At 46.3% G+C, this 27,574-nt stretch overlaps 1 protein-coding gene across 3 annotated transcripts in view; it reads right to left on the minus strand.

The window, feature by feature from the left end:
- Positions 1–7,499, minus strand: part of DISP3 (dispatched RND transporter family member 3) — a 101,976-nt gene extending 94,477 nt beyond the window's left edge. For all 3 annotated transcript variants that reach the window (XR_012996836.1, XM_076356156.1, XM_076356155.1), the window contains exon 1: positions 7,440–7,499. The gene's annotated coding sequence lies outside the window, so the exon portion shown is untranslated. The remainder of the gene's footprint in view (positions 1–7,439) is intronic.
- Between the last annotated feature and the right edge of the window lie 20,075 nt (positions 7,500–27,574).

Genomic DNA, 27,574 nt, shown 5'->3' on the forward strand with positions numbered 1-27,574 from the left:
AGACCACAGCTCAGCTGCCCAGTTGCTGCCTGTCTCAAAGACCCCTATGTGAAGTGACAGAGCTGAGATGTAAAGTGTAGGACTGGGAGAAAGAGAAGTGGTGGCCTTGGAAGTAAAATTCAGTTTGGATGTGGGAAGAAATGGCTTGAAGCATCAGATTCTGAGACACTCCATTTAAAAGCATGTCTATAGATTTGACACTCAGGGGAGTCCAAGGCACTGACAAGTGCTCAATGGGTCCTGAAGAACCACAGCTTGCAACGCCTGGGCCTGGCGTCTGGAAATTGCAACTGTCGGCAGGAAGCACCGAAGGAGCAGCTTTCTGCATGGTTCAAGAACTAGCCCAAGCTTTCCAGCAAAATAGATTTAGCTTTCAAAACAAACTGTTGTCTATATTGTCCAGACTCACAGCCCTCAGTTTAAATGGAGCCCACTGTTTTATTGAGTCGCTTTCATGCTCCTGTGGGCCTGTCCACCTTTCCATTTCAACTCAGCCATAAAAATTGACTTGGAGATTAAACTTGGCGCATGAGTTGTTAGCCGGAGAGCAAGTGGGAGGGAGGAGGTGGAGGGAAAGAGGTGGCAGAGGAAATACGAAGGCAGAGGATTTGGCCAGGTTTGATTTACAAGCAGGAGCCAGGGTTGCTTTGGGCTTTTCTCAGACACATTTAAAATGCCCTGTTGGGCTCTAGTTCAAATCTGAGTTTGCAGCCTCATCTTCTTCAGGAATTCATTTGCCTTCTTAAAAGGAGGAACAAAAAGACAAATTATTTGATTCAGGGAATCAAGTGTGCTGCATGTTCAGCAGTTCCCCAAGCAGTAGAAAGGATTAGGATTTTTTTTTTCCTCCCCAAATTGTCTCCACAGACCTTAATACAGCACTCAAAAGCAATTCATTCTCAGCTCCTGGGTGTAAAACGGAGCCAAGAAACAAGCCAACATATAGCACATCCCCCTAGGAGCAAAGAGCACTTTGCATTTGTGCATCATATCAGCTTCTATCAGAGACTGCATAAACCCTTTGCAAACACCTATCAGATCCAATTCCCTTATTCCTCTAGGGAAATAGGTTGGATTATATGCAAGTTTACAAATGAATTAAGCAAGGCTCCACAGTCTAGCTCCAGCTCTGCTGGAATTCAGCCATTACTTTTGCTGACTTTAACAGAAGCTAAATACAGACCAGGCAAGTTACAACACACACAGTTAAATGGACTCTGGTTTTAGTTGCCATTTGGGGAGCAGCAGTGGTACCTACAACTCCAATTAACAGTGACACAAACTGGGTGCCCAGAAAATTAACAGTGACACAAACTGGGTGCCCAGAAACTGAGGCATCCAAAACCCAGTCTTTTTTGCTACAGCAACCTTCCAGATCTGCTCAAAATCACAAGATTTGTGGCACAGCAACAACAGGACCCAACTCTTCCCAATCCTTTGCTTTGACTACCAGATGCCGCAGCTCCTCCCATGCTCAGTATCATAAAGTAGAGAGAAGTTAATACCCAGCAGAGGCCTGTGATGCTAATACATGAATTTCCTTCTCTGCTATTGGTCTGCAAACACACAGATCCTTTAAGAACATGGGAAGGCAGGGGGAAACAGGGCTCCTATGATATATTTTTGTAGATAGACTATGAAAGAAACAATGTATTGAGCCAAATGATCCTGGAAATGAAAGTGCCAATTTAATGCAGGGCATTATTATTATTTATTAAATATATATCACCACATATAGATGAAGAAACAGACTCTGTGACTTGCTAGCCCACCATCAGACAGACAAGTGAGCTCAGAGTAAAACTAGAGATCTCCTAGAACCATACTCTGTGTTCAAGTCAAAGAAATTTCTGCTGTGCAAAAGTAAGATGGGAAGAAAATCTGTGGCAGCAGACAGGATGCCCTGAAGCCCATACAAGCTTGTCCATGTAGTCATCTTAGCAGGCAGATCCTGAGCTCACATTCCCAGTAACAAATCCAAAGTGACTTCACTGACGTGACTGCATTTACACAAGGCGAGTGAGATCGCAGCTGCAGAACCAGGCCCCAGAAGAAATAGCATCCACACCCTGAAGTCCGGGCAGAAAATAAATGATTCTCACCTCTGACTCTCCCTTCTCTAATAAAGAAGTAGAGAGTCAAGACCAGCAGTAGTTTAAGAACCAGACGACTGCCAGTATGTCTTTCACCCCCTGCAAACACATTGGCCTTTCCCCCTTCTCCACTATTTATGTAACATGAACTGCCTCCTATTCAGGAGGAGTCGTTCTCTATTAACAGAGCTTGGCAAAGATCAGGAATTAACTGCGCCAACTTTCAAGCCTGCTGCCTTAAGGCAGATGGCAGGGAAAGTATCCCAGCCTTTTTCCCCAAACCTCTTCTCCCAGCAAGCAGAGATAACTCAAAACAGGAAAAAAGGGTCAGGTATCTGTGAAGCCCTAATTTCAGTGCAGGAGACAGCCTATGTCTGGGGTGCCCTGCTCTGCAATGGGCATGCTTGCCTCCCCATGGATGAGCAGAGACTGCTGCACTGCCAGGATCTGCAGGCTGAGAGCAAGGGCACAGGTTTCACTGGAAGTTTTATACTTCCAGAGTTACAATAAGAAAGAGGAGATGCTCTGCCCCTCCAAGTTAATGATGCTGCTATCATCAAAAAATCAGCATTGTTTATGACTAGTGCAGAACTGTACCTTTATGGGAAAGCAAATCCCTCTGGGCCAGCTGGAAGGACAGGATTACCCACAGTTACTGCAGACCCACAGCACAAAACAAGAGCTGCGGGTGCAGAGCATCCTCTGCTTCCCATCAGCAGAAGATAGCTGCTCTGCCATCCCCACCACAGTGGGTCTCCCAGGAGCAGTTCCAGTGCCTGGAGGTTCAATTCACCCCCATGAAGGCAGATCGCCCTCAGCCACTGGAAGGAATAGACACAAGTGGACTCTTGAGCTGTGAAGTGCCGAGCGTCCTGCTCTGGTGAAATCCATATGACATGCAAGTGCCTTGTGCTTGCAAAAGGAGGGCATCATCCCCAGCTCTACGCAACCAAAATTAAACCTTTGTAGCTTGTTTTGCCAAACTTTGTGTCTGTATTTTCTCCCGTTAATGGTGTGGCACTCCAGTTATTAATCTTTTCTGTTTTTCAATACTATAAAAGCATGACTCAATAGCAGTGCTGAGACCTCAGAAAACTTCTCTCACAGTGCTGCAGAGGACAGTTCATGACAGTATGACAGGCAAGAGGGTGATAAATAATATTCTACTGGCTGCCAATTCAGACAGTTGTTATAGCTCATGCCTGAAGCACACCGCCGTCAATGGGACAACTTACAAACTCACAGTTAAGCCCATGCTGAAACATATTCTGGGCTGGGGTCAATGGAAAGTCTCTTGCTGACTTCACCTAGAGCTGGATTAAGCACTTAACTCTTACAGTGTCTCCTCCATGTTCCTGAATTATTCATTAAGGGCCAGACACTGCAATCCATACTCACACTGTGCTTAATCTGTCCTTTAAATTGACTTGCATTAGTCTGAGTCACAGTCACCACAGCACCTTACTCTAAACAGTCTCACTGAATGCAGCAGAGCTATTCATGAAATAAGGTACTCCTCTGCAAGAGGAAAGGAGGCAGGATCCAGCCCTTAGAAAAGACATCAGTAAGGCTAGACCTCAGAGAAAATTCACCCTGGTAAAGCTGCATCAAGATGAATGAGCTCAAGTAAATCTGTGTGAAATCAATCATTTAAAGAGATAGCCTGTTCTGTGGTATCACAGGGGAGACATAAGGGAGTGCTAGAAACTAGTATTTCATTGTTCAACTTCATCACAAGGTCTGGAAACACATTTCCCTGCCCCTGGCCACACATTCACAGAGCCAAATGGCAGCTTGTGCACACACTTCATGAGGACTGTTTTATCTCTCTATATAGAGAGAAACAGGGAGGTGTGTGGAAAGGAGGAAGGCAAAGGACATGTTCCACTCCTCTTGACTGGCACAAAAAGAACAAAAAGTAAACGGGACTGCTTGTCACCAAGGAGGTAACAAGTACCCACACTTACCAGCAACTCCTTCCTCTGCCAACCTTGCAACTTCCAGTAACCAAGCCTCCCAGACCGCATTACTGGTTCTGATCCTGAAATCCCCTGAGGCTACTTAAACAACAGATAAACTCGAGTCACAGAAGAGCCGATTACCTTCCATCACTGAGCCCAAATCTATAGTCGGATACTTTTAAACAAACAATGGATAAAAAAATAAGTCAATCAGGTAAGTGAAAGGAGAAATCTTGTGCACGACACTGAGAAATATAACGGGGTTTGATTTTTTAGAATGAACTAATCTGTTCAGTTCTCATTTATGTCAGTGCTTGATAAGATTAGAGGATTAAACCAACTGTATGCTAAATGCTTCGTGCTAAAGAGAGTCTTGCCAGGATTTACTGCATGTTGGCATGCAGAGAGACCATGGCAGCATCACCCAGAGACCCTGGGACTCACAGTAAGACCTGTTCAAACTTCAGAAATAAAAATCACAGCTTATCCAGATTTTCCATATGCCGTCAGGGTATGAACTCCTATCCCTCTCCAGTTTCAGTCAAGCTTACTTATTAAGTACTTGTACCCAACAGGCAAGTCTTTGTATAAGCAGCACTTATCTCAGAGCACTGGAATCACAAGAGGATTTCAGATGTGCTGTGGTTTTTTGGATGCAAAATGTTAACACCGTATTCATACCCTCCCCCAGTGCCATACCAAAACGCACACATCCTATTACTCTCATGCTATACGGTTACATATGCATACACACACACCGCAGCTACCCCCATAAACTCCTGCACAATAGAGCTTGTTGAAAACTTCTCACTGACAGTCCAGAAATGACAGATACAGAAGTGGTCAAAGTTCTCCTGTAACTTAACCACTTTTTCTACTGGCCTGACAAAGGCATTTGTGATGTTTAATTCATTAATGCTGAAAGAGTACAAGATCTTGGGAGGCGTGGTCAAGGACATACTAGGTATTGAGAGAGTTTTTAGCACCTAGCAAAGGCATTCTCCCCAAACACCTGAAAACTAACAGAGATTTCACCAGTGTGAAATCCCTCATTTCTGTGCCCCCAAATTACACAGAGCCAGACAGATATTGTCACCTTGACTCCCTGTAAGTGCCCTACTCCACTATTGTAAAGAGATAGTATGCACAACAAGGGTATTTGTCAATACAGCCAAGAACACTAGAATACAGCCAGTGAGGTAAATCTAGATAGAGTGTCAGTGACTCGAGGTGGTGGGGGTTTTTTTTCCATCCCTGAGGATGAATTTGGCCCTGTACATTGCAGAAACTGAATCACAATCTTCACCACAGTGGGTGATTGGAACGATGCTGATGCTACTTCCCAAACACCAGTCTGGTTCTCACATATTACACCGTTACATACTGCTCTGGGCCATTTGTCCCTTAGGCTTTTCCCCATGTGTGTCTAGGTGAAACGGTCACAAATACTGATGGCTAGTTTCCCCTTGAATCATTTTTCTATTAGACGGGTATTCTCCCTCCCTAGTGGAGTATTTTCCCCATGGGAATATAGCAGGTATTCACAAGGGCAGCAGGAAGAAAGGAAGAATGGGTCTTTTATCATATTAAGCATTTCCATTCCATCTTTGTTGTCTTTTTCACTAGCTCAGGTCCGTTTTATTCCAGGCTTAGGGAACAAAACTATAAGGCTCCAAAGGGGTAAAGAGTCTTGATGAGTCTAACCTCTGAAGATGCATCCAGTGTGATAAAAGAAGTGTAGCTATTGAAACATCTCCCTTCAATACAGTTATTGTGTTGCTAGGTTTCCATCTAGACACACAGCCTAAAAGAGCAATCAAAGGAAGCTGATGCTGTGGATAATATCTTTATAAACACTTCACAAGGTTGTTGGGGAGGAAGAGGGAAAAATACTGTCCCCGAGAAAAGTTTTACTGGTGAGAATAGAAAGCTAATTTCAAAAGCTCACTCAAATTTTCATGGGAAATTTTTTTTTAAAAATTGAGCTTTTAGGGTAGCAGATTTTATATGTATGCACATGTGGCTTTGTGAGCACAAAGTCTGTGTGTTTATTCTGTCATTTGAATTGTAGAAGTACTTCTCTTCCAATACTCAAGTCTTTATCCCACTTAACTTGAGTCATGTCTTGCAGCTGCAAAAGAGGGCATGCATCAGCCTTGTTTTAAAGGAACTTATTTGCTTGCATATTACATTAAACCCTAACAGACTCAGCCCAGCTGTCAAAATACTATCCTAATAATTGCATAAGCTAAGGTTGCTAACCAGCACGCTGCTGTGCCTGTGCACAAAACAAAAGTGCAAGCGACACAGGATGCAGCCGCAAAGGCAGATGCAAGGTCCTACATATGCCTGAGGAACCTGCCACTTTCATCTTACTCCCTCTGTCCCAGCGGTTTTCAGTTATACTCGGCTCCCACCAGCTCCCATCCTTCTCAAGTGCTTTCAAATACCTGCGCAGTGGCAACCAGACCCTCTCTTTTGTTTTGGTCATCACATCACCAAATAGGAAAGAACATGAAATAGTTCATTTTCTCCAGGACACAGGCTGTTTTGCTGGCAAATCTTTGGAGACCATCTGGAATAGTAAGGGCCCAGGACTGGGCTGCAGTTGGGACTGTTGCTAAGCAATGTAATGCCCTTACTAAGTGACCTGGGGTTTTTAGGCAGGAAAAGTCAATTTCTACACAAGCCAGTATAAACAGGAAGGTTATCTTACATGTGCCAGGTATATGATTCTCTTTACATCTTCTAGACAAACATCTGACATCAGCTGCTGTCAGAGATGATGATCCTGCCTGGCTGGACCTGTTAACATCCCTGAGCATGGAGAATGCCTCTGCTGGCTCTCCTCCTCCTCAGGGAGGCAGGCCAACCCTCCGTGAAGTCGGGGACACAAAGCTGCTCAGTTCTGGCGCCCAACTTTTCCCCCAGGAGAACAGCCCTGCTGCAGGCACAGCTCAATCAGCTTATTATAGAAGCAGCCTCCCCGGGAAACGCTCTCCTCTGTGCATATTCATGAACTCTCCAGAGCTTCCAGGGAGAGTTGGCTAAACACACAACTGAGGGATTTATCTGTTGTATTCGCAGCAAAAAAAATAAGGGGGGGGGGGGCGGTTGGGGAGATGGAGGGCTTGGAAAAAAAAAGTAAACAGCAGAGCAGGGTGAAGGGGAGCGATTGCAAGCTGTGCTCTCCTCTAACCACTGCCTGCCACAGCGGGACCCGGTAGCCCGACCTACCGCCCCGGGCCACCTTCACGGGCAGAGCCGAGCGCCTGGGGGCTGGCGGCGGGCAGCGAGGAGACGGTACAACGGCAGATAGCTGTGCCCCACAGCCCCCCCACACCCCCTCCCGGCGCCGCTTCGCGGAGCGGAGCGCAGCACTCACCTCCGCCCGACCGGGCGGCAGCAGCCGTGTGCTCGCAGCGATGCCGGGGCAGAGCCGGGTACCGCGGTATCGGATGCCCGCCCTGCAGCGCCGCGTCCCCCCGCCCAGCAGCAGCGACGGCGGCGGCGTGCACCGGTCCCGGTCCCCGCAGCCCTCACCCGGCCCCGCCGCCGGGTGCCAGCCAGCACGGCGAGCCGCCGCCGCCTTTTAATGCCGCTCCGCCGTGCGCCGCGGCCGACTAACTAGCACGGCCCGCCGGCCCCCGGGGGCGGAGGGGCGGGCGGCCGCCAGCCCCGCCGCTGCGGTGCGTAGCGGTGCGGTGCGGTGCGGTGCGGTGCGGTGCGGTGCGGTGCGGTGCGGTGCGGTGCGGTGCGGTGCGGTGCGGAGCTCCGCGCCCGGGCGCGGCCGCTGCCCGCTGCCGCCCCGCCGGGCTGCGGGCGGCGCTGCGGCCGCGCTATAAATCCTGCCCCGTGCGCGGCCCCCGCCCGCGCCGGCCCCCGGTGCGGCGGCGCCGGGAAGACAGCCCCGCCGAGGCAGCCCCGCCGCGGGGCCCGGCCCCGAGCGGAAGGACGGCCGGCCTCGCCGGGCGTGGGGGGCGCGGCACAGGGCTCTTGGGAACGGCCCCCGGTGCGTGCCCTCCCCGTACACCTCCTTATCGGAGAGGGCAGGTAACGGGAGAGGCCGCCGAGGCCGGGAGCTTAGGGTGCGCTTGGACCCCTCCGGGGATGCGGGCCCCTCCCGGGATTGCCCTGCCGATCCTCAGAGGGAGCCTTTGGTTTACAGGCTGCCGTCTGAAGAGTGAAGGCAATGCCCTGTGTAACAAGCTCCGGACTAGGGGAGTTGGAATCTGGCTCTGCCAGGGCAGGCACTACTACCACCCCGGTACTAGGCAGACCTTGGAACAGAAACTGCCAGAAACTTTTGCAGCAACTGGCCAGTGCTGCAGGTCCACCCTGTGTTAAGAGCCAGGGCTCTGGGAAGGACTCATCTGGTTTCCTTGCTGCTACTCTCACCACTAGACAAATGCTCCATATAGGAGACATCTATACTCATTCAATGGCAGAGGTATGCAGCAACAATCCCTGAATTAAGTAGGAGTCATTGAATGGGAGATGGCAAGGCTGTTAACTAGGGTGGTAGAGAAAATCACTTTTATATTCATGCTTGCCCCTTATACAGCTAGGCATTCAGCATGGCTGGTCATCTAACTTGACCATGGACCCTTGCCTTGGCTTTCAGGAGTCAAAAGAGTCCTGTTTATGATAAAGACATCCCTGAGTACAGGGGCTTTGCTTAGTGTTGACAGGAGCCTCCAATGACTGTGCTGAATACAGTGGTCTTGCATTTATTTATGGTGCGCTCTTCCACGACTTACTCCAGTTTTGGAGGCAGGGAAAGAACGACATTCCCCCCATCCTTGGCCTGTTTACTGGGGTGACCTGTTACTACAGTGTGGACTCCTGCAAGAGCAGGGTTATGTCAGTAAATTGCTGAAAAACTACCTGATGGGAATGGCTTTTAATCAGGCTACATTACAGAGGTGACCTAAGCATGTTTTTCCCAATATTCTTGTTTATTTGGGTGTTGATGGTGCCTAGGAAAAATATCCCCCACTCCAGTTTTTAGATAGATTTGTCAAGTCAATAACAAACAGAGAGCAGCACGGTAAAATAGGCCCATCACCCAAGTCTGTCTCCAGGCAGGCGGCTGTGTCAGAGGCATTGCACTCTTTCTGATGCATCACCCAAAGTGAATAGGAAGCCAGGCAGACAAAGCCAGACCATCATCTTCCTTGTGGGGCTCCAAGGAATGCAAATTTAATGAGGTCTCTGAAGTAAATTGCATTCCACCAGCTTTGTGCATTTCTGCCAGTGATGGAGGTTTCTGCAGAGAGGGTGATGGTGAGGGGTTAGCAATTTTGTTGAAAACTGCAAGTGTACAGTAAAGGGAAAAATCTCTTTTTCTAACTTTGCCAGTGATGCGAGTGGAGCCCACGCTGATGTGAGGGACAGCGCTCAATCAATCACACAGCAGAGCCCAGCAAACTGCAGGGAGTTATCAGTCAGCGCTGCGTACAAGCACTCAGACAATAACACGGTTCTCCTCAGCAGCGTTTCCAACAGCCCTCCAGGCACAGACAGGCACACACGTGTGAGCCCATCGTCGGCCCCCTGCTAACCTCTTCGCACAAGCATGCAGTGCACCGAGTCCTGCAATGCACACACGGGCAAACAGATACAAAGTGATGCTGACACACCTGCTCACGGACAAACCGTACCCATCTCCTCTCCACACGCAGAAGTACATCAACTTGACAGCTTTAGCTTTTAAAACTTGTACATCATTTTCCGGCAGCATAAATACACGACACCTTCCTTCACCACACACATGCCACAGAGCTACGCTAGCCCTTAGTTGAACTAGAAGTTTCTCTTGCTATGTTAGCACCTACAATACATACAGGAAGAATATGCCGTTCCCCTTCAATACAGAGACACTCAGACTGCCACATTCATCTGTTAAATATCACTCCATGAACACACAGGGGTCTGCACAGCACTTGAAAAGCCCCATAATGGAATACTCGCCTGGATGGGAAGGGCTGACTAGGGGGGTCGACAGTCCTGCTCTATGGCAATTTCGGTGATTTCAGTCTCTTTTCATTCTGCATTAGAAGGAAATAAAACATTTCAAATATTTGGGGATGGGAGGGGCAGAATGCTGCATAATAGAAATTTTCACACCTGGCTTAACATTTCCTTCCATGCCCCTCTGTGCTCAGAGAGCATCCACCTCTGACTGCTGTAATTTCCCTCCCTCAGGCCTCACAGAAGCGTTCAACAAAATAGCATGTGTTGCCAAAATGAATAAATAGTTCATTACTAGTTTAAATCAGCAAACCTGAACATGTCTAACCTCAGACACAGGCATAAGCAGCAATATCTGCGCACGTAAACACAAACTGTATCAAGCTGTACCTACATTACTTGCACATACCCGTACACAAAGGTTTCAGTGCTTTATTGCAGACTCCACTAACAATGCAAATGCATCTAGAAAGAATTAGCATTATTTGTGGCCTTTATTAACCCCACACGTGCACAGGCAAACAGCTAGCACACAGACCGATGTGCTGCACACTGCTGTTGTCCTCATTAACCACAGAGGTACACAAACACACGTGTGACACCAAGAGACGTTAGCACTGTACTGCAGCCTTCGTTAATAAGCTGCTTATTCACAAATGCCTGGCCACATCCACAGAGGCACACAGTCACAAGCAGGCAGGAAAAGGATTGCTACTGCACCTAAAGCCATTCCTGGCTAAAGGATGCCTTTTGGAGTTGGGAAGCTGAAGGAAAATATCTTCCCCTTTATTCATGCTCTCTAACCTTCTCACAGTCTCAGCACGACTGCCTTCCATGCCAAAAGCAGGTACCATCAGCCATTCCACATGCTTATATTTATGGCCCCTCTTTGAAATTCTGACTGCTCATCTATGCAGAATAAAACTACCCAAGCAATCTTTCCTGTTCAGGTGCTCATTACTAAAGCGTTAAATAATGCCAGGCAGGCTCTCTTAGGCCTTGTAAATTTTATCTGGGGGACTTTCAGCTTCCACAAGGTCTGTTACTGCCTGATTGCCTGAAAGGCTTTCAAGTTTGTACCAGACAGCAAGCCATACAGCAGAGAAGGCTGGGTAACAACTGAGCACTGAACTTCTATTAAACATCATTGCTGGCTTGGGAGCCAGGCTTGGAAAGGTGAAATGCATACATGTGAGTGCGTACACGAGTGCATGCAGAGTCTGCCAGCATGTCCCTGGAGAATACACGAGGCTACCAGTGTTTGCATAAATGAATGTGTGTGCTTGGCTGTTAAGAGAGAAGCATCTGGATCGAAGGGTGACACTGTGCATGACTGAGCTGCAAGATTGTGGGTGCATGAAAAAGGAGTGGGCTTATGCCTGTGGGCCTGATCTCAGCTACACAAATGTCACTGCAGAGTAAGTGCTTAGGAGTCAGTGGGGTTTATGGCGGCACAGCTGAGAACAGAATCAGGCTTTGTGAGTTCAGACCTTTCCTATTTGAGCAGCTTTCTCCAAGTGCTTGCTGTTAGCCAGGGCTCAAAGCAAGGCTGTTTGAATACACCAGTAAGCTTAATAAAGTGGAGAGAAAATAATGGAGAAGCCCAGGAAGAAAGGGCAATAGCCCCCAAAGCCAGAGAGGTTCTGTTTCATCAGTTGCCAGCTAAGTGTCCCAGGAGAATCTGCAGGTACATCCAACACCCCTCAGCTCCTGGGGGCAATCCATAAGGCTCATACTGAGCCACGGATAGAGCATATTTTCAGAAGAAAAGAATGTGGAGTGGGGACAAAATGCTCTGTTTAGAAACATCCCTCAGCCTTTTTGAAGTTGTGCTCTTTGTTTCCTAGTGTCTTCCTGTCAGAGAAGTCAGACCTTTCCTCCTCATCTTTCCTAACCCAAACATCCTGCTTGACGGAACATCAAGGAAAGGGCTATTTCCTATCTGTCCACAAAACTAACAAAGCCATATCACAAGCTATTTCTATGTGCCACGTATTTATAAACCTCAGCCCATACCTGATCAAGCAAAACAGCTTCTAGTTACCACTGACTCAGGCCTGAATTCAAACTGCCAGCCTATTATTTCTTGCTCAGGCAGCACTAGTACTCAGAAATTATGTTAAACATTTCCCAGACGCAGAAACAATCCCTTCCCCAAAGAGCACAGAGGCGAAGGCACACAGCCAGCCAGCCCCCTCTTTTATTGGAGAACATTTCTCATATATTTCATGAGAGCCAGATGGCACCATCTGAACAGCAGTGAGGCTGGAAACCTTCAGCCACATCAGCGAAGGGGAAGCGTGACCCAGCCCTGCACGCACAGCAGCTCAGCGCTGGAGCCCGCTCTGGCTCAGGCAGAGTGCAGCTGCAGGCCCACGCTGCCTGCGGGCAGCTGCCTCTGTTCGGGCACAGGGGCACAGGGGAGCACAGGAGGGGTAAGCTTTTTTGCATTCAGGCAACAGTGTAAATTTGCATGTGGAAACCTAAATCACTACTGCTGACAGGTACAATCCTACACTTTTGAGGACAGGAAGAGTTTCCCCAGTCCTGAAGCTCTCTGGGAAAGGGAGGCCCATCTGCAGATTGCCTGAGAAAAAGAAACAGATGTAAAGAGAGACAGAGTGTATTCTAAACCCCCGCTGCACGTGGGGCCTTTTCCTTGCAATTAAGTGAAGCTAATGGTTTTATGGAAGTTGTTTGTTCAAAAGGCCTTCACTGTACTGTTTAATGGAGTTTCACCAGCATTCCCCAAAGGCTTCCAGACTGCATTAGTATCCCACAGCTCACATCCTAACCAAATAAGCCTTCTCACCCTGATGTGTCTACCCGGTATGTATAAAGTGTAGGAGTATCAGGGCTGTCATGTCTCCTGTGCTTGCCTTTCCACTGGAGCCTTGAAGCCCCAGGATGTCATGAATATTCATGACATAAACATTAGCAATAAGTATTGTGCAATTTGGACAAAAATATATTTTAGGCAAAAGAACTGGGAGAGAACAACTGAGAGAGAATCTTTACTCCTGAGCTCCGGGAACTACTGAATAACATTTTCCTGAGCTGTAACTGGTGGTTTTAAAATGCAAATCAGTCTTGGGTTTTTGAGAGACATTGTGGGAAAAAAAAAAGACCCATGCAGCAAAGCTTTATTGTATTGTAATGAATGCGGGATTTGCAGAGCTGCTTCGTGCCAGTGAATGCACGGTGGATGCAGGCCAGGGACTCAAAAAGCCCTGAGGCTTGTCCCCAGCTAGCTCTGCCACTGACTCACTATGCGACCTTGAACATGACATCCTTTCGTCTATTTCTGTGTTCTCATCAGAGGACATAGGGGAGGTGAGAGAGATGAGGCCATTTCTGTGCCTCCTGGTGAGGTTACACATTATAGGCCACTCTGAGGTGGAAGTCAGCAGAATAAGTGTAGCAGCTGTCTCCCTGCAGGGACCGATAAACTGGGATAGTGTTGCCCTGCTCATAATGGTCTTCCTCTGGCAGATGCTGCTCAACCTCTCATACTCCCTATTCCTATTCCTATTTGATAGTTCATCTTTGGCCCTTGTGTCTCCCTTGTGTTTTTCTATAGAGCTGGTCCCCTCCTTGAACCCCAGAGTCTGTAGAAAGCCCTCTGCAATTGTTCAACTCTTCTTTTTCACATCCACCTGGACAGCATCTAATACCATTTTACCTGCCCTCTAGTTAAAGAACTGTCCCTAAATAGACTCTACCACATGGATCATAGTAGGAGTTAAACATAGAAGGGAAGACATAAGTGAACTGTCACTATAGATTTTCTTCAAATTATTCATGGTATAAACATAAATAATAACAATCTATAAAGAGGCAGGATGGTCTGAGGCACATTGCAGTCCAGAGGACCCCTCTAGTCCTCTATTCCTGGACCCCCAGGATCCACTCTGGGATCCTGAATAAGTCACTCTGGATTATCTCTGCCTTGGCTTTCCACTAGCCTTCAGCTCCCTTCTGTACAGCCTGGTGGTGGAAGAGGTTTGGGGTGTCATTTATTTGTCCAGTGTTGCCTCTTCTTATCAGCTGCTTTCACCACACTCAGACCCCAGTGTTAGTGAACTCTGAAGGGTAAACTGGTGATTTCTAAACTTGCCCCTTCAAAGCTGCACTCTCCACCCTGCACATACCTCCTCCCACCGCATCCAGCAATGCTCTCTCCCATGTACAGCACTGAAGGAAGGCTGCTGAATCTGGCATTTAGAAACTAAGTTCACTCCACAAGGTGACATCAAAGAGGCCAAAAATCACAGTCAGCTGGCACTAGCCCTCACTTATTACTCACCAGAGAGAATATTAACTGGTAAAGCAGAGGCAAAGAGTGCCATATTCCATTACCAGTCCCCTGAGACCCCCCAACACCACGGAGGGAGAGCTGTTAACTGAGCTCTTCAACTGCATTTTCACCGACAGAAATGCCCCAGCAGCTGCCTGACCTTCATGTAGCAGAAGTCTCAGGTCCTCTCAGCTGTGGTGTGTCACAGACAAAAATCACTCAGAGCCTTCTGTGTCCTGATGCATTTCAGAAATTATCTCTCTGATGAAGGCAAGATCCCAAAGGAGGAATACACCACAAGGAGAAGCAGTCACACTGGGGAAAAGTCAGGGCATTCCAATAATAAAAAGCCAAGATGTTCAAATCCAGATGCCAAACGGTAGGTTTTCAAATCCATATTTAAACCCCTACGCATCAGACCTGAAGCTCCCATTACCTGCAACAGAATTTGTGAGCGCTCAGAGCTTTTCAAACCTGGCCATTTGTTTCCAAATACATAAATAGGAATAAAGAGCTTCTCAAAAAATGCACTACTGTACCAGCAGTAAATTTCAGCTCTTCACTGGAAACACAAATCTTTAAGAGGCACTGTCTGGAACCAAGATATATTCGTTTAAGCGGAAATATTTGGGGTTTCAGATATTCCTTTCTGAAGTAATAAAAATAACATATGCTTAAGAAAAGCATCCTTTCTTACGCCTTCCCCACCAGCTGTGCAGTGGGGACAATCAGAAGGTTTTGCATATTGGCAGTAGCAGTATAAAAGTGCTTCTGAGAATCAGGTGGGAGAAATGCTCGCTCCAGGAAGCCAGAACAGAATAAGAATCAGAAAAAAAGGAGGAGGACAAGAAATCAAACTAAACCATTCACATCCTGAAACAAGGGTGCATACCCACTACCACTACCTGGAAACACCAGGAAATGTTACTAATCTCTTCAGCTACTGGAGAACCAGGAGAGCTTGCAGATGTGATTATGGGTCAGAAAATTACCAGAAAGCAAAGAATTCCTATAAAACAGAAAAGATTCCCAGAAAGAAAAAAAAATCTAGCAAGGTTCTAGCTCAAAAAATTCCTTGAAAACAAAAAATTCCTAGGAAGAAATTCCTAGCAAGCAAAAGGATTCCTCAAAATCAAACCTTCCTCTCCTGGTGTAAATCGCTGTGAACAATATGTGGGAAATGTTCCAGTGTGCACATAACAAACCCAGGGCACATTCTGGCCTAATGATTAATGCAAGAGAAGATGTCATTCAAATTCCACATATTTATATCAGGTATTTTTCCTGTTAATGTTACCATTGTGGAAAAAAAATTGTGTGGAGGGAAAACATGGACCAAATTCATAGCTGCTATAAATCAATCCTGTTCCATTTTGACCTCAGAAATGTTGGCCAGTTCCTAGCAATGGAGCATATGACTCATTACCTGTCTATTCAAATGCCCAGTAGTAGGGAGTTCTATACGGTGTCCGCTTGGCAAATAAATCTTTTGTCCCCCCTCTAAAATAGCACACACAGAGTTATCTCAGCAACAGCTATTTATATATTGGGAAACTAAGCAGCTCAATGTTCCTTTCATCTCTGGGTCCTTCCACCTAGCCAAGAAAAGCATCCTGCCTTAGATTATGAAACAGAATAAAAGCTTGTGCTGTTTTCATACCCCAAGCAAATAGGGAGCGTAATCGAAACCTTCCAGTGAAGCTTTGTATATTGCTTTGTGCAGACGTTTCCATCTGACCATCAGCCTGCTTGAACTGCTGATGTGGGAGAAAGGCTGTTCCACCCCACGGGTGAGAAAGCCAACGACTGGTCTGGTTCTCTCTGACAGAGCAAGAAAAGGGGCCACGTGTGTGTCTGAGCACCGCAGCCCAGGCAGACAGATGTGGATTGCCTTTTGCCAAAGAGGGTGGCTTCAGGCTCTGACAGGCCAGCTCTGACTGTTGTAGTGGCTTCAGATCGTTCACTAGAGCCCTTCATACCAGTGTCAGTGGGTTTGTGTCCATACGGAAGGCTGTGAACCGCAGCCATGGCAGTGTGGGGGCAGATCCAGCTGTGCTGCCTCCAGTGTGGAAGCGGTGACTTCCAGCAGAGGGCATGGTACATGGCTGTAGCTGAGAACTAGAACCATCGCTCCACAAGAGCCCCTGGTCTCTCAAAATGGAGAAAAGCATCCCTTGGGAGGTGGGGCTGGAGAAATATCTTTTGCAGTTGCTTTTGGTGGCATGCCCCTATTTACCAACACAGTGTTATTAGTATAAGAATAAAGTGAGAAGTATAAACAGGCAAGCAGACAGACAAAACATAGCCATAGGAAAAAGCTAAACTGTACATAAACCCAGAGTGGCAGATTGATAAAATATTGTTAGGCAAGAAACAGACAGCATGAAAGACAGGAAGATGGAGAGAGAGATTTAGAACTGAACTTAATACTTCTGTGATTTATTTGCATTAAGCTCAAGCAGTGTGTGTGGCTTGGGTTTTACTTGTTTATTTTGCTTCCCAGACTGCCTCCGGTGCTGGCAGAGAATTGTTTTGTTGAAGTTGCAGTCCATGGGATGTTTTGGAAATTCATTGTCCCTGGGGAAAAATGAGGAGAGTTTCATAAAATTCTGGAAAAGTTCTGCAAGTTCTGAAACTCAAAAAAGAAAGAGTTACACGTGAAGTAGTCTGGATCTCCTCCCTATAGTGAAAGCCCAGCTTTGTCTCCTCAGAGCCAGAAGACCAGAAACTATCAGCAGCCTTCTTACGGTGCTTCGCATGAGGACATTCTGCAAATTATGGAAATTTTGTCCATCCAGCCATCCTGCAACAGTTGGCAAAGCAGTGAGAATGGCCAGAGCTGGTGGGTGGCATGGATGTGTTTACTTTAATAAGGCCCAGAGATTAAAGTTCCACCAGTGCCCATCAGCAGTCTGTTACATTCATTCATTTATAACTATTCACCATTTTCCCCTGCAGTTACATTTTAGAATTGTAGTTAGTTGGATCTCTATAATCATACAATGTAGCTCACATGACCCTGCCCCAAAACAGGGCATCCAGGATCCCTCCCAGGATCCCCCTTGTAATCCAAGCCCAGGCATCAATCTGTGGGACACTGAGCCCCTTTCAGCCTACAGAGATAGGACTGTGGTCTTGCAGAACCTCTTCTGCTGTGGTCAGGCTGTCCAAAAGAGCAGGAAGGAAAGTGAAAAAGCAGGGGAATATGTGTGTACAGGAAGGAGAATAAACAAAAGAGAAAAAGAGTGAAGAAGACAGGTGAGGGGATTAAAAATGGTACAACAGGAGAGGAAAATTGCAGCATAGGACTGGTACCTATAATCTCTGCTACAGAATTTGTGCAAAAGTTGCAAAGGAGGAACTTTCTTATGTATAAGATGAAACTCCAGGAAAAATTTTAATAGAAAGAAAAAGGAGATAGTTAAAATAGGAATAGGAGACAGAAAGTTACTGACGTTGTGCAGTTAAAACTGCAGCAAGCCCAAGTACATGAATGCTGGAGAAAGGGGAAGGGAGAGGTAGCTAATGGAGGAGCTTGTTTGAACATCATAAAAAATCAGTTGCTTTCAGACGTAATGTGCTCCATGCTGCCTGCAAAATCTCGGCTTGGACCACCATCCATTTCCTGGGTGCTCAAGAACCAGGGAGCTGCACTCTCTCAGGTGCTCTTTGCTTTTGATGAATGCTGCTGTGACAAGTGCATTAAACCCAGTGAAAGAGAGCTTTATTAGACTCTGAAAACCAGGGTCCATCACTGCTCACACTACTTATACAACAGTCTGGCTTGAGAGTGATACCAGCTTTCCCCAGGGCATGCAGGGAGGCATTGCTTGTGCCAGCATGAGTCCTCCCACATACATTGTCCACATCTATTCCATGCCCTGCAACAGAGAGCAAACTGGGTAGCTGCCACATCCCCTTCCTACAATTATTAGTGTTTCCTCTCAAGGAGACTTGGTTTTAGTGGCAGGTTATCATGAAAGCCTCAAGTGGGCTTCAGGAAATTGCATACCACCACTAGTTATCCAGTTTGCAGGAGAACCCTGTGGGTGGGACACAATGGAGTCTAATTATGTTTTTGACTTCTGGGATTCAGATCATCACAAGAAGGGTCTATGTGTACGCTGGGTCACAGGACAGGGATATGGTTTGATCTGCTCTGTGCTTTACTAAACCCACAGACTCATTATCCAGCTCCTGTTTCCAGGGAGCAGCAAGAGGGTGAGAGCTCTCCCTCACTGCGACTCCAGAACTCAGCCAAAGGCTGACAGACAGACAAAGTGTCACTGTCTCCTGCTGTGGCTGTGATTTACGACGACTCTTCGTTGGTGTTTGAGCCATGGTGCTAGCCCAGTTGTGACCTTCTCCGCCCCTGAGCCTGGATCCCCAAACACTTTCTATCTCCAAGCATCTTTTGCAGAGAATCTCACTCTCTGCTCCTGTAATGAGTTGCACAGCACGATATGGAATTAGCAGAATCTAAGTTATTAATTGTCTACAACAATTAGCCAGGATGCCTGGGCCTTCAGGCACCTTGGTTACGTGTGGGAGCCAATTACAGTCATGTAATATTCATATTCATGCATATTCATGCCACTTAATCCACAAACTGTGAGAGCTGCTTCCCCAGCTCTCTCCCCATCTCCTTTACTCCAACTCGCATCCAGCCCACCCTGAGCCACGAAGGAGAAGTAGTTTCCTTTCCTTTCACATCTCACTGAAATCAAATATTTGCTGTGGCCATAATTGATGTAATGGAAATGCAGAACTAGCACATTTGACAGGTAAGAACAGAAATGGCCTCGCCAAACCTTGCTCATGCCTTACAAGAGGAGATGGAGAGATCTTGCTGGACCCCTCTCCCTGCAGTCACCTGCTCTATCAACATACCACAATACATCATCCGGCTGAGCTTGATGAGAGATATTCTCACAGTCAGCAACCACCTCAACCCCATCTGAGACCACAATTTCCAAAATACCAGCTCTCATGGTATAGATCAGTGTGGTCAGTGTATTGCCAGTGAATCTGATGGATTTAGACCAGTTTACACCCACTGAGGACCTTGACAGTAAGTGCTGAGTGAGACATTGGGCTGTACCAGGTAAGTCACTTAATGCCTGCATGTGTCTGATTCCCATGGGTACGCTAATGCTTCACTGCTTCCCGAGGTTGCTCTGAGGTTACATCTGTAAATATCCACATGCTGGGCTCCTAGGAAAATAGCAACTCTGTGATTACATCACCAAAGCTTTGCTTGACCCCAACAGGAGATGGAGCTGGTCCTGGGCTGAGTGCATGGGGCTGCAAGTGAGCTCCACGGGCGTCTTCTGAGTGCCTTCACCACAGCGGGGTCAGAGCCTGACCGAGCAGGGACACGTGTGTCTTGAGAATCCATTGATCCACCAGAGTGCCCATTTAATATCTCTCTCACAGCAGCTATCCAGGAGCTAAAATGTTAAATCCATAACCTGCTCTCTAGATTTCTTGTCCTGAAGGCCGTTATGACTTTTGTGAGCTTTGGAGTGCAAAATAATGTTAGAAACACACGTTATTTATCAGACACACTAGAGTGACCCCTCCTCAGCCATCACTGTCTGCTGTGGAAATAAATCCCTGCTCTGTGTTTAGGAAACAAAGCTATTTCTGTCACACAGGAGACGAGCTGAAGCTTTTGAAAGAATCTGATTTTAATATTACTAATGTTTGCTTTTAGTTTTTGCGCACCCGAACAACTTTCTGAAGGGGCCCAACTGATTTTGCCTTTCCAGTCATTTTTAATCATCCTCTTCTCAGCCTGGTAAGAGGCTGGTCACAATTTTCAGAAGTGACTTTTGATCTGGGTTGCTTCACTTCCGTTACGGACACCACCTCAGTAAAAATCAATAACAAATTAAACCACAGTAGGCAGTGTTACTAGTGAAAGAGTGGCTGTGGGCTGCAATAGGGAAAGGGTTTGTATTTTTTTAAATTAGAGAGAAATTGAAAAAAGATAACTTTGCGGCTTCATCAGAAGTACCCATGTTAGAAAGGTACTGGTATACACAGAATGTACTTTAGCATCCTACATCATATTAACTTGTGACTAGGACACAGTATTGGCCACTGCTAGGAAGTGAAACACCGGTGTAGTACACTACACAGCCTGGTTCTCCCCCATTACTCCTGATTTATGCCATCTAACACCATTAACTTGAAGAAAGTTCCTTCTGACTTAATACCAGTATGAGATCAAAACCAGATTCCTCATTCTGAGAACGGGAAAAAGAGAGTGTAATGCAGTCTTCTGCTCGAGCCTCCTACAAACATTTTCCAGTTCCTCTGAGTCTGAGAGGAACAAACCTTTCTGCTTTACATTCACAAACCCGTGAGCTCCCCCAGGGCAGTGGGAGAGACACCATATACAGATTTTAGGTCTCCCCCATGTGCTTTTCAGTGTCTGTTTTGTTTCCCTACATACTCCCCTGAATGACAACAGCAGTGTGATTCGAATTGCCCACAATAAATTCTGGACTCTGCCGATCTCAGTGTGTCAAGTTATTGGCTGCTTTTATACAAAGGTTCCTAGCATGTTGCGATCTATGACTGATAAATGTAAACATTTTATCTCTCAACAACTTAATGTAACCTCTCAGCTATCTGCTGCTTTCCTTCTTCCCCTTTGTCTGCTTCCTAGTTCATAATTTTTCCCTTTTTATTGCGGGGATTCTGCCTGTTAGGGGAACTTTGCAGAAGGGAAAATAAACAGATCTGTATTTGATGTTATGCTTTCTGTTTAGAAGTTTGTTTCTCTTTCTTCTTCCATTGCATCAATATTAACATGTTGATTCATAAGCAAAATAAAGAAAGTATATAAATATACTCTTTTTCTTCTTTTTGAATCATAAAACTCAAAGTTATGGTTCCCACAGCAACTGTAACTCAACCTCAATGTGCACATACATTAAAAGCAGGGAAATTATCACCCAAGGCAGCAATTGAATATGTGTGAGGGGATCACGTTACTGACAGTGGAAGGACTGCAAAAGGTTGAAATCCCAGAGATGTGAAAAATTTCAGGTCTGTCTGTGACAAGATGTCACACACAAAAAAGGAGAAGATCTCAGAGATCTTGATCTTTATGGATATAAATGGGATTCAACCTTGCAACATGCAGAACCACTTGACTGAGGAGGTGTTACCTTTATTGTTGAACTCCACTGGCCTCAAAGATGCTAAGGCACTCCCAGAGCCAAAGATAGTGCCAGTGAGCATATGTGCGTGCGCTTCTCCATTGTATAGAGCTGATGGCGTGACCCAGAACCACATAGAGTTGAAGAGTCCGACAGAAAGGCAACAGACCTCCATGTCCCCCAGAACACGGCATGTACCATGTACCAGACCACAAAGCTAGTAGAGTCGTTAAAGGATCTACTGCATTCACATGCACAATCTGTCATCCACCCCACCTTTTCCGAGCCTATATGTCACCCTTCTTTTCAGCTGCTCTCTAGAAGAGGCACAATTCTGAAATACAGCTTCTTAGAAAGGATCGGAGCCCATGGGGATACAGACGAAATGCTGACAAGCGTCTACAGGTGAGAGGTCTCGGCCCTCCAGCTCTTCCGTACTCTGGATGCCACAGTAGCCAGTCACTGAAGGGAAGTGTTTTAAGCATGAATTGCATCCCAGGGGACTTTGGCTAAGATATTCTAATTATTTGTACAATAAGATGAAAGAGCGGCGTGTTCCCGTTTCATAAAGGCTTTAGCAAATAGAGTCCACCAGGTGCTGATGCTCCTTTGTGAGGCCTGAGAGCTGAGAACTAATTAGTCCTAAATTATACCCCTGATAAAGACACAGCAAGGAAGCAGAAAAGACGTACACATGCCAAACCGCTACAACGTTCTTTCAAATGGCAGATCAAATAGGCACCATTACTTCAGAGGGCCAAAGATGCCTCGAGCAACCAGTTGGTATTTACCTTAAACAGCAAGGAGAAAGGCAGAGGAGGGTAGGAGAAGAGAAACATAAAAAGGGCTGGCAGGACTGGCTCTCCTCAATCCTCCCTGTGCTGTTCCCGTAGGAAAGGGGTTTCCCTTACATTCAAGCCTTTGGGATCTGCACAATTGCTCTCAGCACCATTTCCTGTCATTTTCCATTTGATGTACTTTAAAACAAGCTTCACAGTCAGCTCTTTTAAATAAACAGGAAGGCAGCAGCTTAGGAAAACACAGCTGGAGTTTGCAGAGCATGCCGTTTGATGTGTTGTACGATGCAGGAGATTATGTGTGATCCTACAATTAAAGGCTGCATCACAGTCCAGCCCAGAAGGATTAACACAACTTTTGCTTTCATGTTTCCTGACTGTGCAGGGCAGTGCTGGGTGCTCCTTTCACTCCTGCACAGCCTTTCCTAAGTCTCCCACCAGTGCTGCAAAGAGGAGACTCTCCTTTCACCCCTTTTCAAACCTTCAGAAGGGAAGAATCTACCAATAACCTGCTGCAGGGCAGAGAGGTATCCTGGCCTCTTTATCAGCCAGTTAGCGGCATGCACAAAGCCAGTGCCAGCCAAGGGAATGCCTGAGAGGAGGGAGACACAGGCATGATGCATTAGCCAAAGCAATTTCACACTGACAGTGCCCTGCAAACAGTCCTCAGCGTTCCACTTGCACGCCTTTATACGATGAATGCTGAGCAGCGTACACATTTTGTTTCCCTATGAAGTATGTATCATTGTCCTTTTCCAGTGGCACAGTCCTGGATTAGACAGACCATCACTCTGGTGATGATTACATTCTGGTAATCTCAGCTAGGCTAGTACACATTCAAAGCAACTCCTCTGCTTGGATCTGAGCGGCTCTAACTTCACAGTGGCATGAATGACACCACTTTCAGCTCACAAAAGTAGTGACAGCCCCCAAAGAAGACCTAAAGCTTATCCTAGAGCACAGGGCATCAAAAAGACTAAAATCAACCCTTAGTCCCATTAATTCCATTCTGCAACAAGACATTTCATCAGCAAGCGCAGAAGCTGTGTCATAGCTGGGCCTAATTTTGGCCTGAGGAATCACCCAGCAGTCCCTGGGGCAGCACCCAGCTGGTCGGGGAGCAGAGCTGGGCCCAGGGATCGGACAAACACCCAACATGTTCCTGAACAGCAACTCCTCTCTCCTTTCCTCCTTCTCTTTTCTCACACCTGTGATTCATTAATCATGGCATAATCTGCTGGTTACATCTGGCCAATTCTCTGCTAAGAGGGAAGTGTTAAGTGCTCAGGGTAGCATGTTGTTAACATCCAGGTCTCTGTTTACCCCACCCAAAGCTGCCTGAGGCACTGTAGACTTGGGAACATGGTTTGCTCCGGAGCAGCAATGTGGTGCTTAGTGCAGGCAGACACATGGTACAAGTACTCAGAGGCAGCACAACAGGCTCCTGCATCCACTGGACAGAGCTAAAACACAAGGCCAGAGTTACTGCAGGCTGTTGACAACTAATGATGCAGACACTCATGCAGCAAGACCCCAATAAGCATCCAAAGAGCTGAGCGACCCCTTCCTATTCACAGTCAGACACCCAAACTGCTTAGGTGCTTTGAACATTTTGCTAGATGTGTTTCTCTTTCTACAGATGCCTCCATACCTTTGAACTTTTGTCCCAAACCGGAGTCAGTCAGGAATGCTACAGACTTCCTCACTGGAGGGTAGGTATTAAGTTATTTAATAGTAAAATCTGTGAGATGTCAGATTGGAAAAAGCCCAGCGCCTTTGCTGGCCTTTCCCTTCAGGATTTAACTAACCCATCTCAGCACCATTTTCCTTCCCGACCAGCACCTCATCCCTGGAAAAAGCAGGTTAAATACAAGTTGCTAAATCCCTTGAACTGTCCTGTCTTGTCCTAGCCATTCCCCTGATGTAAAGCAAACCTCTAAGGCTGAATGCCACTGTGGCATGAAGCATGTTTATCACAACAAGAAACAAAGAAGGAAGAGAACAAAGGAAAAGGGAAAGAGGAGAGAAAACAAGAAAGGAAAAGACAAACAGAAGAGTGGAAGGGAGGGATATAGATAGACCCATTAATTTGCCTCTGTTTGCCCCGGGATTTAAACAACAAACTGCTATGTCTCTGGTTTATCTTGGTTCCTCAGCTGTGAAACGTGCTGTGCTCCACCGTCTTCTGAGCTTTAGAGATTTGCCGGGGAGCTAGGAATGAAGCAAGAGGCTCAGCAAACAGAGATAGCAGAGGCGGCTTCATACATCACACTCAGAAGAAATTCATTCCTTTCAGCGCTGCCCATGGGTGAAATTACATTATATTCTGTTTGGATAATTGGATGTCATATACCACCTGACTTGTTATAGGATGGCATTTCCTTCCCTAAAGAGGCTGTTAGTAGCATCCCAGGACAGAGAACACAAGGCATAGGTCCCATGAAGTATGGAGAAAAAAGTAAGGACACAGAGGTGTTGGCTCCGAGCAGTCCTGGTTACAAACTGGACCTCTCAGGGTCAGGTTAGTAATGGAGAGGGAGAAAAACAGGACAAAGCAAAGCATATGGAAAAGAAAGAGATGAAGAAAATGAAAGGGAGGGAGCAAATCTAAAAGATGAGAGAAAAGGAGGAGAAGAAGGTAGCAGAAGGAAGCTTGGTTTCAAAATGTGCTTTCCGTTTTTATGAACATGTCTTTTAGTGCACGAACATCTCCAGGTGTCTCTCTACAGACCTAGCAGGACTGGTGTGTAGGTCTCACGTGGTAGATATTGGCACTGGTCTTCCAGCTACAGCTTTGGGCAACAGCCTCCACATCTAAAGGGAGGACAGATTTACTTGGAGGTTTTTCCCAGCACAAACACAAAGCATTTCCTTCTTAAATTGGGGGGTGGATGCAGAGGTCTTTCAGCTAGAAATTCACTGTGTGGACAAGACTGTCCCACTGTGCAGGGGCAGGTCACATAATGGCTGCCTGTTAATCCTGTAGAAATACAGCAGTTTTCTTTGATCTGTGTCACTGAGGATCACAGAGGAATTCGGAGTCTCCCAGCCATGCCTTGCTGCATTTCATATTCACCACTTACCTACATTTTGTCTAAAACGCCCTCAATTTCCCCCTCATTGTGTTCTTTCTTGCAACTCCTCACTCCAGTTCATTGATGGCTTTTTAATAGCACAGTTAGAGTTATCAACACAAGCCAGAGGACAATTTCATGTGTCATATTGTCCCAGTGCATCCTGGGAACTCCATCTGGCTCAAGTGAACTTATTTTATTGAAATAATCTCTCCTCCCTGCTAGTTATTGAATCGTCTTGGCTCAATGGCCTCGCTCAATATCAACTTTTCATGCTTAATAATTAGTGCTGCACAAAAGAGTTTCATTGAATAAGTGTTTAATGTCACACATGATTAGGAGATGCAGAGATGACCTAACTAGGCAATTCAATTTGGGGCTGCAACTGTTTAGGTGAGGGACAATTAGGAACATGTTCTAGACTGTGGATGTATGCATCAGTGCCTGCAAAGTTATTTACGGGAACTATACCCTTCTCTTCCATCCCATACGCTTTGATCTTGCTTCAAGGCCTAGAAACAGATGTTAGCCCTTATTTTTCCACCTGAGCTGTGCTATTCCCCCATGCAACGTACTTCTTCAGAAATCTATGTTGCTATCAGTTGATTGCAACAATTGCTGCAATTCTCCATTTAACTTGATAGAGTCACCAAGTTTGGAAGGAATTTCCAGCCAAGCACAAACAGGCAAATACCTGTTTTCACTCAAGCCTTTAAATGTCAGTGTGCTGACGACTGGGCCCCAAACCACATGCTCATTTCCTGACGAGAGCAGAAATTCAGAAAGTGACTTGCAACAGTGAGTCTTAGATAAGCTATAGAAGGAAACCATACAGCACATAGCGATTTGTTTGCCCGTCCGCTTGTCTCTATCTACCTGTCTATCTACCACTACCTACTTACCTATTTGTCCACCCAGTGCTGTCAGTCCTTCCAGACAGGATGCTTGCGTACTGTGTTAATGGCTGATATATTTAGTCTCCACAGGCTCTCTACTAATATCCCCTATTATATGTATAGGAAAATGAGATTCAGATAAAAAAAGAGACAAACCAACAAATATATTTAGGAGTGAAGATGAGAGACAGCACCTAATTATTCTGGGGGATCTTCAAATTATTTTCCCATGGCACCCTTAAAGTGAGTTCTCCCAGTTCTGGGATTACTGTCCTGACCGATCAACTTTCCTTCCTCTGCATATTTAACTAGTTACAAGCACTCTGCAAATGACTGTGCTCTCCATGCTCACAGTGACTGAAATCCTGTCTTAAAGCATTTCCTACAAAAGTGATTTTTCTCACTTAAGATTCACTAACACACCAATCTACCACATCTTCATACATATCACACACTGCTCTCAGGAGTGATATTAAGAAAACTTGCTCAATGAAACCTACATTCCTCCCTTTCTCTGGCTCCCTCATTCCTCTTCACACAGAGCCTTCCCCACAAACTCTTCGGTGCAACATTTTTAATAGGATTTGGAAAGCCCTTGATAGCAGCTGTCACCCCTTTACACCTGCACACAGTCTGCACTCTGCTCTTCCTCATAAACGAACACATCGATCTATCCCCTGCAAGATGTATTTCATTTTCCTGGAACTTCTGATCTGCCTGTTTGTCCCAGAAGAGAGAGTGACTAGATGAGAAATGTGTTCCCTCTTTATAGTGATATTTTATGTGCAAGAGATTGATTTGCTGTGATAGCCACCAACTTCCCTATCTGGAAACCCAGCAGTGCCCTGAACAGCTGGGTTCAGGGTTCATCCTATTCCTACCTAAAAGATGCCTGTAAATACAGAGCACTATTCCTCACCCTGGGGAATAAAACAGCAGAAAACCCAGGTCACCTCTGTGCCTGTTAATTGGGTACCGCAGTACAGGGTTTTCCTCTGGGCTAAAGGCTGAGGGGCTGGATGTTTCTCGAAAGGGGCAAGGATGGACAAGCGGAGAGGCAGAAACAGAATAACAGTAACCCGCTCCTGCTTTGTAAAAAACTGCAAGTCAAGTTTTGAAAAATGAGCATTGTTGCGACTTTAAGATGCTACAGGTCTTGAATCTGCCCAGAGTGATGGAGTCACACAGGGGCTGTCAGTGATGCTGCTGGAGCAAGGCAGTACCAGGCTGCCTGAAAGGCACGACTAGTGAGTGGAGGTTTCCCCTGACTTCAGCGAGCATTGCTCTGTGCATGCTAACAGAAATGCTCCG

The sequence above is a fragment of the Aptenodytes patagonicus genome, chromosome 19 (assembly GCF_965638725.1).
Source record: "Aptenodytes patagonicus chromosome 19, bAptPat1.pri.cur, whole genome shotgun sequence".
NCBI lineage: Eukaryota > Metazoa > Chordata > Aves > Sphenisciformes > Spheniscidae > Aptenodytes > Aptenodytes patagonicus.